Source organism: Saccopteryx leptura, chromosome 2, assembly GCF_036850995.1.
Source record: "Saccopteryx leptura isolate mSacLep1 chromosome 2, mSacLep1_pri_phased_curated, whole genome shotgun sequence".
Classification (NCBI taxonomy): Eukaryota; Metazoa; Chordata; class Mammalia; order Chiroptera; family Emballonuridae; genus Saccopteryx; species Saccopteryx leptura.
In genome coordinates this window covers 64,993,954-65,007,928 of record NC_089504.1, presented here as the reverse complement: position 1 = coordinate 65,007,928, position 13,975 = coordinate 64,993,954, and the positions used below count along the sequence as shown (strand labels likewise).

Genomic DNA, 13,975 nt, shown 5'->3' with positions numbered 1-13,975 from the left:
CTGAATTTGGAAACGGAGAGGCAGTCAGACAGACTCCTGCATGCGCCTGACCGGGATCCACCCAGCATGCCCACCAGGGGTCAATGCTCTGCCCATCTGGGGCATTGCTCTGTTGTGACCAGAGCCATTCTAGCCCCTGAGGCGAGGCCATGGAGCCATCCTCAGCACCCGGGCCAACTTTGCTCCAATGGAGCCTCGTCAAGCCAGATTCTTGAGTATCATCTTAAACCTACTCATCTCTCATCTTGCAAAACTAGTCCATCCCCCAGTTCTGTTAATTCTGCTTCCTGGATACTTCTTGAACAATGCCTTCTCTCTCCACCGCCCACTGCCATTGTCTTAACTCAGCTCTTCCTCATGTTTTCCTCTCCCACAGTTGATATCATTTCTGCCTTTGAGGTTTGCTTCCACCTGGCATCATCCTCTACTCCTTTCTTCTCTCACCCATATCCAATTCATTCACAAAGGGTATAGGCCTTTTCTTCAAATGTATCTAGAATTTCACTGCTTCCATATCAGCTTGAGCCATTATCATCTCTTGTGATTACTGCAATAGCTAGATAACTGAACTCTATTATTCTGACCTTGTCTTCCTACAGTTAGGAAGAAAAATTCTTTAAAAATATAAATCATGTGTGCTCAGAGCCTTTTGATGGCTTAATATTTCATTGAGAGTGAAATATTAACTTCTTCCAAAACCCCAGATAAGAAGGAACTGTTTTAACCCCACTCGGGCCATGCCGGTCCCTGCACTGTGAGGTGATTGTAGGGCAGAGAGGTGTCATCTGGAGCCCTTGAGCTTTCCCCACTACCCATCAAAATCTGGGTTTTTGTGATGCTGGAGTTTGCTGCCCAATGACCCCAAGCCCACTTCTAGGCCTGTGCAGCCTTTCCCCCAGGTCTGGCCCCCCAAGGATGAATCTTTCTGCCACTGCATATCTCTCCAACCAGGCACATTCTTTGCTCTTCCTGCTTGTGACAACCTTCTATAAAGTTGCAACAGCATTGTCCCTCCAGCATTCCCACTTCTCCTTATCATTTTATCTTTTCCAAAGCATTCATTCCTATTTAATATATAATGTACTTGTTTATTATGTTATTGGCTGCCATCTTTCATAAGAATATAATTACTTAAACCAAGGATCTTTGTCTGTTTTGCTTACTACTATGCCTACAGCCCAACTTTGTCTGGCAGTATGTAAACACTATGTTAATAATTGCTGAACAAATTATCCCTTTACCTAGCAGGTAGAATAATCTCCTGAACACTGAACAATGAAAGCTGACCACCTAGCCTGTGGTGGCGCAGTGGATAGATCATCAACCTGGAATGCTCAGGTCACCAGTTTGAAACCCTGGGCTCGTCTGGTAGAGGCATAAATGACTAGCAAGCAATGAACAATTAAAGTGAAGCAAGTATGAGTTGATACCTCTTGCCATCCCCCTCTGTAAAATCAATAAATAAAAATCTTAAAAAAAATAAAAAGAGGAAAACAAAATCTGACCATGTCACTGCTGTTTAAAAAACTTCAATAGCTCCCATCATTCATAGAGTAAAGTTCTAGTTTTGCCTGCAAAATCTCCCCTGATCTGGCCCCTCTTGCCTCAGCCACAGAAAAATACATGCACTTTCCATGACTAAGACCTCACAGGTGTGTCGAGATTTCCAATCATTCACATCTGATCTCATCTTATTTTTTCTTATCTTATTTTCCCTCTATCTCAGTTTCATCATTATTTTCCCTCTATCTCAGTTTCATCATGTGCTTAAAAAAATAGTATTGCATCTAAATGTCTCCTAAAGTAGCTTTACATTCCTATGCATTTAACACAAGTGAATAAGCCTCTCTTAAGTGTCTTAAAACTGTTCCTTCTGCCTCAATTGTATCTGCTACCCACCTCGAGTGTTAGCACTTAACTCATCACTGGTATGTTAAATGGGAACACTTTGGTTTCCCTGCTAGAACAAGAGCTCTTTGTAAAGGTCCTTATAACTGTTTGCTAAATTTTTGATAATTTAGGCACTTTGTTGCTAGTAACACAAAACAATGTGGGGATTTGCATAACCTTTGTTACCTAGGTTCTGGCAGAGTCAGTGGCCAGAAATGTGAAGTTCTGTGAACCATGTTCTCATCTAGGGAAGAGAGGACCTGGAGAAGAAACTTAATAAGACAATTGACAGGACCATTGAACAACCAATTGACAAAACAACTGATAAGAGATCAGCCATATTGGAAAGAAAGAGAAGCAACAAGTTGACTAGTTTTGCAGCCAGACTATCAAGACAATATTGATGCCATTGGGAAGGGGGGGGGGGAGATACAAGATCAAGAAAGAGCTAATTTTTAGAGAAAAAGACAATTAGTTGGGTTTGAGTCATGAAGTAATGCAAGGCATTCAAGAAGAATGTAAACTGTAGAGTTTGAGACATAATTCAGGGCTAGAGGTAAAGATAAAGAAGTTATTTCAAATATGCAGATGTTAGTTGACACTGGGGAATTAATTAACTCTCTGAAGGGAGAATATAAAAAGAGAGACTAGAATAAAAGGTCTGAACTCTGAGGAATGCCCCTCAAATTTGGAGAGAAGGAGTAGGATACCAGAGAAGGCAGAGAAGAAGTGGTCTTAAGATTATAGGAAGCTCCCCCATCGCAGTGTCTCAGACCCAAAGTAGGAAAATCCCAAGAAGATAAAAGAGAGGTCGGAAAATAAATACTGGGAATAAGCCCCAAGGACTGTTAGAGACAGCCGGAAAGCATTGAGCTGATTGGAATGGGTAACCTTTCAGATTTTTTAAAATTTATCCTGCAATTCTGTGAGTTATTTGAAAATTAAGGGAACACAAATAACCAAAAGGCACCCGGCTACGGTAGATCAGGGCATGACAATAGGAAGTCAGGCTAGAGTTGCCTCCTTACACAGAATCCAGTTATGAAGCAGCTAAGGCACGCAGTGTATTTGGACATTACCAAGTGGAATAAAAACAACACACAGCAATCTGTGGATCACTGCCCAGTGCATTGTAAAGTAAGTCAACTCTGAAGTATGATCTATATACCATGTCTGAAGACATTAGCACCATCTCCTTCTCAAATCAACCCCAAACTGTATATTACACAAATAGCCCACATCTGGTGATTCACCTGCCATTTCATCAAATCAATTAATCAAACAACCCAACAAGCACCCAGTGAGCACCTATGTGTGTTATAAGGCATTGTGCTAGGCACTTGGGATTCAGGGATCCTAAAAGGTTGCTTATGAGGAGCTGCCATTCAATGGAAAGGCTCACACACAAAAGAAAACTAGGGAGAAGACACCTTGAGGCAGTAGACAAGGAAGATCCTACTGATATAGAGAGGTTAGGTAATAAAGGGGAATAAACCAGTTTTTTGTGTGGCAAAACAATATGGTTCCTCCACTCATAGATAGAGTCTTAGGCTTGGTAGGGAGCTTAGAGAACAGCCATGTCTAGTAGCATTTGACTCCTGGTGAAACTGTGTGATTACTGCTCAAAGTAATATTCTTACTGTGTACTTGTAAGTTAATGTCTATCATTCCCTTTCACCAAAGTATAGAATTTCAGGGTTAGAAAACTTTATTAATAGGCAATTTCACTCATACTTGACTTCCTCACTTCAACCCCCTCTTACATTAAAACCATTGTCATTGTTTTTCTATTATATGCACCCAGGCAGCAAGCAATAAATAGTTGCAGTTTTTCAGCCCTGATCGGATATAGCCGCATTGAAATGTTGTCTTAATACACCAAGGTTGCAGATTCAATCCCAGGCAAGGCACATACAAGAGTCAACCAATGAAAGCATACATAAGTGGAACTACAAATCAATGTTTCTCTCTCACACTCTATTTTCTCTCTTTCTCTAAAATAAATTAATAAAAGCTGCAGGTTTCTTTCATTTTGCTGGTCTCCTCTCATCATTTTATATAGAAAAATAAGCCCTTTAGTAGGCTCAAAATCACTTTTGTTAAGTAATGGTTGCCTATATTATAAGTTAATATAATTATCATTTTTGTTTTGTTTTGAAACAGCTTCCTTTTAGAGCATAGCTTATAAACACAGGTTTGCCTGAAATGCTGACAGCCTGCCAAAGGGATGTCACAAACAGATGTCAGACACAGAAAAACAAAGTTTTAAGTCCTGTTAATCCTCCCAAAATTCTAAGCTGAGAGATAACCTCAATAATAGTTAAATTTTTTTCAGTGCCCATTTATTTTGTGCATAAAAATCTTTTCATAAAACTGCCCAACAAGAATAATAAGTGTAGGGACAAGAAAGAGAGATGCTACTATTTTGGGGACATAAGGAAATCAGCCTGTTTTTGTCCCTGAGCACGGAGGCAGAGATTCTCCTGCCTCCCATGATGGGGAGAGCAAGTGTCCCCAGAGTGCCCCACTGTGACAAGCCTCATCATGCTCTACAACACCAATTCAAAGTACCAGACAATCTCAACCCACTCAATACTCACATCAGGACTTGGCCCTTGTTCCTCAGGCAAAGAAACAAAGGAAAAATAAAACAATCAAAGTCGCTCTTTGCATCAGATTCCTTCATAGAAGCCAACTTATTAAAAAAAAAAAAAAAACACCCAAAAGAAAAAGAAAAACAAAAAGCCTAGGTTGCTGCCTAGACTGCTGCAACAACCAGCAGCTCCAAACCAGGATTCCTCTACCTAGCAGAGGACACACGAGGATGGATGACAAAAGCCGTCAGATTGTGGGAATACTTATCCAATAAGAGAAGACAAGACATCATTGCTGTCCTCAGGCTTCCTCGTAACAGGAAAGTAATTTAAAGCAGAACTGCTGTTGAGAATAAAGCCCAGCCTACTGAGTTTGGTTTTGGTTTTGCTTTCAGGATCTCTTCGCTGCAAGCAGATAGCCTTTGAACTGGTCCCCAAGGAAACTGGTGCAAAGTTAGGAGTAGAAAAGAAGGGGAGGAAAAGAATACCTTCATGGTCTAGCTATGTGCCAGAAACTACAATGGTATTCATAGTTTCCTGTTGTAACAAATAACCACAAACTGGGTGGCTTAAAACAACAGACGCTGCTCTCCAAGTTCCCTCAGAGTTCTCTCACAGTTCTGGAGGTTAGAAATCTGAAATCAAGACGTCACAAGGCCATACTCACTCTGAAGGCTCCAGGGAAGAATGCTTCCTTGCCTCTTCCTAGCTTCCCATGGTTCCCTGTAAATCTGGGCATTCCTGTGTTTGTAGTTGCCTCACTCTAATCTCTTCCTCCATCTTCACATGACCTCTCCTCTGTGTGTGTCTTTGAGTGTCTTATCTCCTTAGAAGGGTACCAGCCATTAGATTAATGCTCACGCTAATCCAGTACACCTCATTTTCACTAATTACATCTGCTCATACCCTACTTCTCAATAAGATCACATTCTGAGGCTCCAGGTGGTCATGAATTCTGGGTGAACACTATTCAACCGACTATAGGACTTCATTTCATTCTTGGAGCAACTCATAGCCTAGATACTGTGAGGCACATTTCACATGTGAATGAGGAAGATCTACTCACCACTGTTCCCACTCTGTCTCATCTAAGTTTCTTCCCACTCCACACCCTTCTTCTCTCTACTCTTTCCTCTGGGCTCTTTCTTAATACACGTAGGTTTGGGAAAACAGACTCACCTCAGAACAAGGATGTTTTCACAACAGAGCCCAAATATAAAAAACTAATATCTCAGAATGTTTTCCTGCTCATAAATCTATAGGCCTTGAAAAAATACTTTAGGGGGAGATACCAAAGAATTAACAGGGGCATCTAGGTAGAGGACTTGCACGTCACTTTTTAGATTCTTTTCTTTCTTTCTTTTTTTGCTAATATTTATTTTCTAAATAACTTGCCATGGGCCCTGGCCAGGTAGCTCAGTTGGTTAGAGCATAGTCCTGATACACCAAGGTTGTGGTTTCAATCCCCAGTCAGGGCACATACAGAAGTCAACCAATGAATGCATAAATAAGTGGAAAAAGACCTGTGGTGGCACAGTGGATAAAGCGTCGACCTGGAACGCTGAGGTTGCCGGTTCAAAACCCTGGGCTTGCCTGGTCAAGGCACATATGGGAGTTGATGCTTCCTACTCCTTCCCCCTTCTCTCTCTCCTCTCTCTCTAAAAATGAATAAATAAATAAAAAATAAGTGGAAAAAACAAATCAATGTTTCTCTTTCTCCCCTTTCCTCTCTCTCTAAAATCAATAAATAGAAAATTAAAAATAAACTTGAGTAAATAAGTAACTCTCCATGAACACAAATTACTTTTTTAAAGACAGGAATATAATTTTTAAAAATCAGTGATGGAAAGTATAATTAAATTGCTAAACAACAAGAAAACATTTCAAGAACTTTGCAAAGGGCTTATATTTGTTTCTAACTTATTAAACTTAGCTTTGTTCCCTTTATAATAGAAGATTCCTGAGATGCACAGCTACATTGTGTGTGTCTTCCTAAACAGGCTCAAAGTAGAGTCAGTTAGTTTTGGCTCTCCCCAAATGGAATCTTAAACCAGTCAATTAAGAATTTCCTAATTAGCAGTAGTTAGATAACCTGCCTGATAGACTCTGCCATCCCCTAAAGCAGGCGTCCCCAAACTACCACACACGGGCCGCATGTGGCCCCCTGAGGCCATTTATCCACCCCCCCTTGCACTTCTGGAAGGGGCACCGCTTTCACTGGTGGTCAGTGAGAGGAGCACTGTATGTGGTGGCCCTCCAACGGTCTGAGGGACAGTGAACTGGCCCCTGTGAAAAAAGTTTGGGGACCCCTGCAAAGGAACGTGACTTTGTCATAACCAACTTGCTTTTCATCTAGTATAACTTCTTAATTCCTGCTCCCTCCTGCCAATGAAAATCTTTCATTTCTTACAACTCCTCGGAACCTCTTTCTATTTGCTAAATTAGTACTGCAGATTCATAAATAATTGAATGAAGCCAGTAAGATTTAAAAAATTCACTCAGTTGAATTTTGTTTTTGTTTTTATTTTTTCAGAATGTATTTAAAACTTATTTTCAAAAATGCTATTGTCCTTATAATGCTCTATCTCAGAAGCCAGATCTGTATTAAGTGTTTTCAACAGAAATTCAGGTTCAGGATAAGATCATCATAGATATGAATTTTGTTTTTGACAGCGTGTAGCATGATACTTGGTCATGGAAAATTGGAATTTAGGTCATAAATACGGCATTATAATAAGCGTACAAATGATCTCACCAGTGTATGTAACCAGTCTGCAAGGCCCCTCCCATTTTGTAGCAGGAAAACTTGAGGTGAAGCGAGATTATACAGTTTGACCAGGATCACCTTGTGAGTACAAGGCACAGTGGGGTGAGAATTACTACAACCATTTCTATATTTTTATCCCAGCATATTTTCCTGCAAATGCAGTGCGATACAATGCAATGTATGTAACACAATACAACATAGTGTGATGTTGATGAAAATGGTCATATAAAGCACCTACAACAGTGCTTGCCACATAGCATGTACTAAATCAGTGTTAACTATTTCAGATCTTTCTCACTCTGTTAAGCCTTATAGAAAAAAATAAAAAGAAGAACACAGCCTAAGAGTGAGAAAGAAATGTACCCAGGGTTCTGGAACATGGACAAAAAGGAATCACTCAGGAAGGGGTGAGAACTACAGTTTACACTATTTTAAAAAAAATTTTTTGTTGTTGTTTATTTATTTATTTATTTATTTTACAGAGACAGAGAGAGAGTCAGAGAGAGGGATAGATAGGGACAGACAGACAGGAACAGAGAGATGAGAAGCATCAATTATTAGTTTTTTCGTTGCGACACCTTAGTTGTTCATTGATTGCTTTCTCATATGTGCCTTGACTGTGGGCCTTCAGCAGACCGAGCAACCCATTGCTTGAGCCAGCGACCTTGGGTCCAAGCTAGTGAGCTTTGCACAAACCAGATGAGCCTGCGCTCAAGCTGGAGACCTCAGGGTCTCGAACCTGGGTCCTTCCACATCCCAGTCCGATGCTCTACCCACTGCGCCACCACCTGGTCAGGCAGGGCCAGCAGTTTAGAGAGGAGAACAAGCCCAGAAACCTTCCCAAAGTCAAGAACCAAAGTTTTGATATGAGTTTATCTGGAATGTGATGAAAGGAAATGATGGTAGTGTCCCTCTCTTCAAAATGTTGGTAGGGGATTCAGAAGTTGGTGGGAAGAAGTCATAGGCAGCCAAAGGAAAGAGGGCAGGGAGGAGTCCACATGGGGGCTACCCTGAAAATTGGCCTTCCCAGGGAGTCATGGTCAACCCAGGGAATGATACGGATTGGTCACCTATCATACTAGAAGTCAAAAACTTGGCTTGGAATCCCACCTGATCTCTGTCTGCTAAGGAAGGCCTGGCCTCCAAGTGAGGGAAGGGAAGGTGTTGATAGGTATTTTGGCCAGAGCAACTGAGATGGTTGTTTGTTTTTAGAAGAAAGGAGGTTCACATTTGGCTCATTTCCTGAAAGGAACTCAGATGAAAGATATGTTTACTCTAAGTTTAATGGGTTAATAAAAGCAACTGATTTGTACTCTTCTTCCTGCCTCAGCATCTCCCATGTTCCTGAATAAGAAAGAAATAACTAGGGAGATACTCTGTGCTGAGAAAAAAATTACTGAAGTGACAAATTTCAAATTTAATTAATTCTAATTCCTCAGGTGAGTCTCCCAGGTGTAGGATTGTCAGGAAATAAAAGAGAGGGGGATGGGAGAGGCTGAACTGGTCCACTGGCCTTTAACAACGGAAAATAACAGAGAGGGACTAGAGACAATGAGGAGGTTCTGAGGCCTAGAGGGAACACACATTGTCCTCTTTCCCTCCCCTTGGGGAGAGGAGGATGCTGGCCACATGTTGCCATAATATAAGGTTATAGTAATTAAATATATAGAAATATAGAAAAATATGGAAGATATATAAAAAATATTAAGATATAATATTAAAAGCAATTAAGGAAATTAAATAAAGTTATGCCGTCTGGATAGGAATTATTAATACAGTGTGTACAGATACGATAAACAGACTGCCTTTCGCACAGGGCCCAGTAGTGTGTGTGTGAAGTTATATATAGATAAGTGGCTGATGTCATAACTCTGTAGGTTAATGTAAACAAGAAGCTTCCCTAGGAACACCTTAAAAGCGGCTTGATGTAACATTTCAGTAGATTAACCCCATAAAAAGGGCTCCCTGAGAGGAACTCCCAAAATGGTGGCTTGAGGTGATAATCCTGTAGATTGACACCTATTAGAAGACGTTGACCAGAAAAGGTACTAAAGCTGAGGGGCCCCCTGCAGCAGTACTCGCCCAGACTCCAATGTGAAAGTGGGTTGTCTCCAGGCTGCTCCGACCAAAGACAGCCAAGAGAAGCACGCTGACAGGGCCCCCTTAAACTGTACCCAGGCACACCAAAAGGATTTGTGAGTAACAAACTGCCTGTGTGATTCTTCTAACTAATTTGTGTGTCAGTCGTGTCTTTTTTCCGGTGGCAGTTAGTGTCAGCACTGATAAGTAGCATCCTCATAGCCACCTCAAGAGTAGTCTAGAAGAGGCTGCCAACCCTGCTGATAAGCAGGAGTGTCCCACTGTGTGGGGAAGTTGACTTGGGGACGCCTGATTGATGTAGATAGAGCTTGGGCTCTACTGGGACAACACACATCCTGAAAGTTTGAGAGTGCCCTTCCATAGACATTAATATCTGCTTCTTGTCTGAAGTTTCTGAATGAGGGTGGTTCCCTGGAGTATCCCATCCCTGGGTGGGGGCAGTGATGGGATTCACATAATTTAACAACTGGTTCTCTGACCTAATAACTATTTTAAGTATAAAAAAACAATATACCGAAAGGTAGTTTATTATTTCATGCATTTAATACTTAAATATGAACAATAAAAGAGGTACACAAAACAAGATATGAGTTTTAAAATATTAATGAAAAAATATTAACTAATACCTGACAAAAAATAATAAAACTGTTACTTAAGATATTTCCAATGACAGCTTGTCACCCCCTGGTTGTTTGGCACTTTTTCTCTTTATGTTTTATGTTTGTTTACTGTAGTAACAAACATGAGGGAATTAAAATGTAGTGTTTCATCAAAGGTATAATGAGTTTTCTAAAATGAATAAATAAATATTATAAGCATAGTTCTGTTAATTTTTTTCACCTATGGATGGAATGAACATTACTATAGGCACTTAGAATATGCTGTTGTGCAGATGAACGTTAAAAAAGAGTAAGGAATGCAAATTTGTGATTTCCATGTTGGCTGGCTGATTACAAGGGCCATTTTTAAATTTATTTTATTTATTTATTATTTATTTTTTACAGAGACAGAGAGTCAGAGAGAGGGATAGACAGGGACAGACAGACAGGAACAGAGAGATGAGAAGCATCAATCATTAGTTTTTCATTGCGCGTTGCAACACCTTAGTTGTTCATTGATTGCTTTCTCATATGTGCCTTGACCGTGGGCCTTCAGCAGACCGAGTAACCCCTTACTGGAGTCAGCGACGTTGGGTTCAAGCTGGTGGGCTTTTGCTCAAACCAGATGAGCCCGCGCTCAAGCTGGCAACCTCAGGGTCTCGAACCTGGGTCCTCCGCATCACAGTCCGATGCTCTATCCACTGCGCCACCACCTGGTCAGGCTACAAGTGCCATTTTAATGACAAAAAATTATCAGTAGCTATCGGTTTTGCTGAACTGGTGCGAACTGGCTAAATCTCACCACTGGGTGAGGGTGTGTGTATGAAGAGCTATAGCGTTGTTTTCAGGGATGCAGAAAATAGAAGCACTCTTCATCTCAGGTCCCTGAGCTCTCAGTGATCGCTGAAGACCCCAAAAGTTTCTGTGACTTCAGAAAAAGCAGAAGGAAGGGAAAACGGAGGCATAGTCCTGGGCCCTAAACAAGCCAGACTTTTTCAGATGGTTGAGGGGAGAAGGAGAAGGCAGACCCAAGGAACTAGATGTGCCTCCCAAAGTCTCTTCTTTTCCCTAATCACAGAGAAGTGAGTGAAAGGAAGAAAGGGAAGGAAAGAACCTAAAGACAAATAGTGGCTATTTTAATAGATGGTTACATTGGTGGTGAAATGCCTGAATTAAGAGAGAAAGTTTGACATTTTATAATTTATATAGAATGCCTAGAATTTCTTCAATTAGGTAACATAAAATAGAGCCTCCTGGTTCCTTTTGGTTGATTGGTATGTATGATCAAAAATGGGGTCACATACTCAACCTAAAAGCTCAGGGGAAGCCTGCATAGTGGGCCTTACAAACTCAGAGACAAAAAGTAAGCAAATAAGGTGCTCTGAACATAAAAGTTCCTAGGAAAAAGTGGGTCATGGTGGTAGTTATGTCCTAAGCAAGGACATGTGGCAATACCTAACAAAACCACATAGGCACCTGCCTTTGACCAAGCAATCCTACCTTTAGAAATCTACCCTGAAGATATACCTCCAATAGTACAACAATATGAAAGCACAAAGTTATTGTAGCACTATTTATAGTAGTAAATATTGGAAATAATAAGTACCTGTGGTAGGCATAATAATGCCCTCCCTGCCTCCCACCACCCCATAAAATATATCTCCAGGTTCTGAATCTGTGGATATATTATCTTATGTGGAAAAAAAAAAAAAGACTTTGCATATCTGATTACCTAAAGAATTTTGAGACGGGGAGATTATCCTGAATTATCCAGATGGGCCCAATGTAATCACAGGGTCCTTATCAGTGAAAGATGGAGGCAAGAGAGTCATAGCTACTCAGCTCAGGCTCCTTTTAGTCTAATGTATAAAATAAACTATTAATACAAAACTGTCATTCTCCAGAATATTTTCTCAATCCATTGAGATCTTGCTTCCCAGCAATTTTCCTCAATTTGACTCAAATAAACTCATAAAACTTCTTTAATGTTTTGGACATTTCTTATAGAGACATGTAAAAATTAGTGAATTTTTATCTAACAACTATTCTATTTTAAACGTTTGCCAGATGAGGTCAAAAACAGAAAGAAAGAAAAAAATAATGTACAAGAATCGCTTTACTTAACTGTTACTCTGGAATCATAAGGCCACATGGCTTTAATTTCAAGTGAGTCACTCCACAAAGGATGTTTACTCACTGAACAATGCTATTTTCCAGGCACTGGGATGCAGGGGTGCCCAAGACATTGTCTCTGCCTTGAGGAGCTCATGTCCAGTGTGTGTGGGGGGAGGGGGGGCAAATGAACAGAATTATTATACATGGTGGCACAGGACAGTCTCACTGGGTTAGCTGGGGCCTGTCTCTCAGCCTGAGACAGAATGTTGATAATGAAGGTGGGGGTAAGTATAAGTGCCACAAAACATGTAGTTACTAGGTACATATATGGCGTAGAGAGGGAACTAATTAATTCTAAGTTGAGTGACCTAAGAAGGCTTCCTTGTTTTACAGAAGAGGAGATTGACATTAGAGGGGTTAAGTAAACAAGTGGCCAATGGGAGACTGAAGAGCCTCCAGGAACAGCAGGGAGAAGAGGATAGAAGCTTGCTCCCATCACTCCCTGCTCCTCGTACCTCGGCACCTTCCACACCCCCTAGAAGATAAAGAGCAAGTGAACTGTATGCAAAGCAGCACAGAAGTCATGATCAGAGACCTCGGTCCAAACTCTCGTTTCCTCTTTTACTAGTCCTGAAACCTTGAACTGATGACTTTCTCTTCTGGTGCTTGTTTCATTATCTGTAAAATAGGGATCATAAAAGACCTGCCACAGAGCATTGCTGTTTAAATGATTTAAGACGTAAAGAGTGCTTTGAACAGGGCTGTTGGCACAAGTAAGTGCTCAATAAATATCAATTGTATTATTTGTATGCTGTTATCTGGTTGCTGTGGCCAACACAAGATCACAATCCCAAAACATGTTTAAAACAACTTCAAAGAGGGTGCAGGGGGGTACATGGTGATGGATGGAGACTTGACTTGGGGTAGTGAACACACAATATAATATACAGATGATCTATTATACAATTGTGTACCTGAAACCTACATAATTTTATTAGCTAATGTTACCCTGAATGAATTTTTTAAAAAGTAAAAAACAAAAACAAAAAACTAGCTCATTTCCCCTTCAGAATTAAAATAACTTAGTTTTTTTCCAATTGTAAAATGACACATTGTATTATTGTAAAATAATTTTAAATGAAAAAAAGAAAAAAAATTACCCAAATACCTAACCCTCAAGATAATTTTTACTAGTATTTTGGTGAATATAATTCTCTATATCTCTCTGGATACATCAATATGAATGCAACTTTAATTTAACGTGTCATTATATCTGAATGCTTCTCAGTGATGCTGCTTTTATCATTCATCAAAGATATTGTGGGCATCTTTCCATGTCAATAATTATAGATCTCATGATTATTTATAAATATTAATTAGTATTTCACTGTATGGCTATACCATAATTTATTTAAGCCATCCCCTAGTGATGGCCACTTAGGTTATTTTCAGTATTGTTGATATTATAAAACAATGGTACCATGAATGATCCTACATAGTTAGCTTTGAGCCCTTGTCTAATTATTTCCTTGAGAAAACTTGCTGTAAGTGGAATCTCTGATTAAAGCGTGTGTACCTGAAGACACATGTCCCAGTAAAGTAACTTGTATTGTTGGAAGATAGGCTGGCTAGACAGCTGGCTTGACAGGATTTATGTAAATGTGGCTTTTGTAGTAACTCAGGACCTAGTTGTGGGAGGGCAACTAAGCCAATGACCAGTTTGTGGGAGGGCAAATAGCTAGAGGCTGTCCCTGCGGACAGGTTTGGACATGTTCTTATGCAGGCAGGTAATTTTTCAGACATGAGAAGGGACTCTGTGGGAGAATTTACTAACCTCTGTTAGATCACCAGTGCCTTACCACTTCTCTGAATATCTGGCTTTTCTAGGAAATCAGGTTAAGGAAGTTCAG

The 13,975-nt window shown here is 40.3% G+C and overlaps 1 protein-coding gene and 1 non-coding gene across 3 annotated transcripts in view; both read right to left on the bottom strand.

The window, feature by feature from the left end:
- Window positions 1–4,836, bottom strand: part of PDCD1LG2 (programmed cell death 1 ligand 2) — a 59,363-nt gene extending 54,527 nt beyond the window's left edge. The window contains exon 1 of one of the 2 annotated variants that reach the window (XM_066368092.1): window positions 4,491–4,836. The gene's annotated coding sequence lies outside the window, so the exon portion shown is untranslated. The remainder of the gene's footprint in view (window positions 1–4,490) is intronic. The other variant, XM_066368091.1, reaches the window with a different exon arrangement.
- A 2,231-nt stretch (window positions 4,837–7,067) lies between these two features.
- On the bottom strand, window positions 7,068–7,138 carry LOC136396041 (small nucleolar RNA SNORD50). Its single transcript, XR_010749472.1, has one exon. It is a non-coding gene; the product is annotated as a small nucleolar RNA SNORD50 (small nucleolar RNA).
- Between the last annotated feature and the right edge of the window lie 6,837 nt (window positions 7,139–13,975).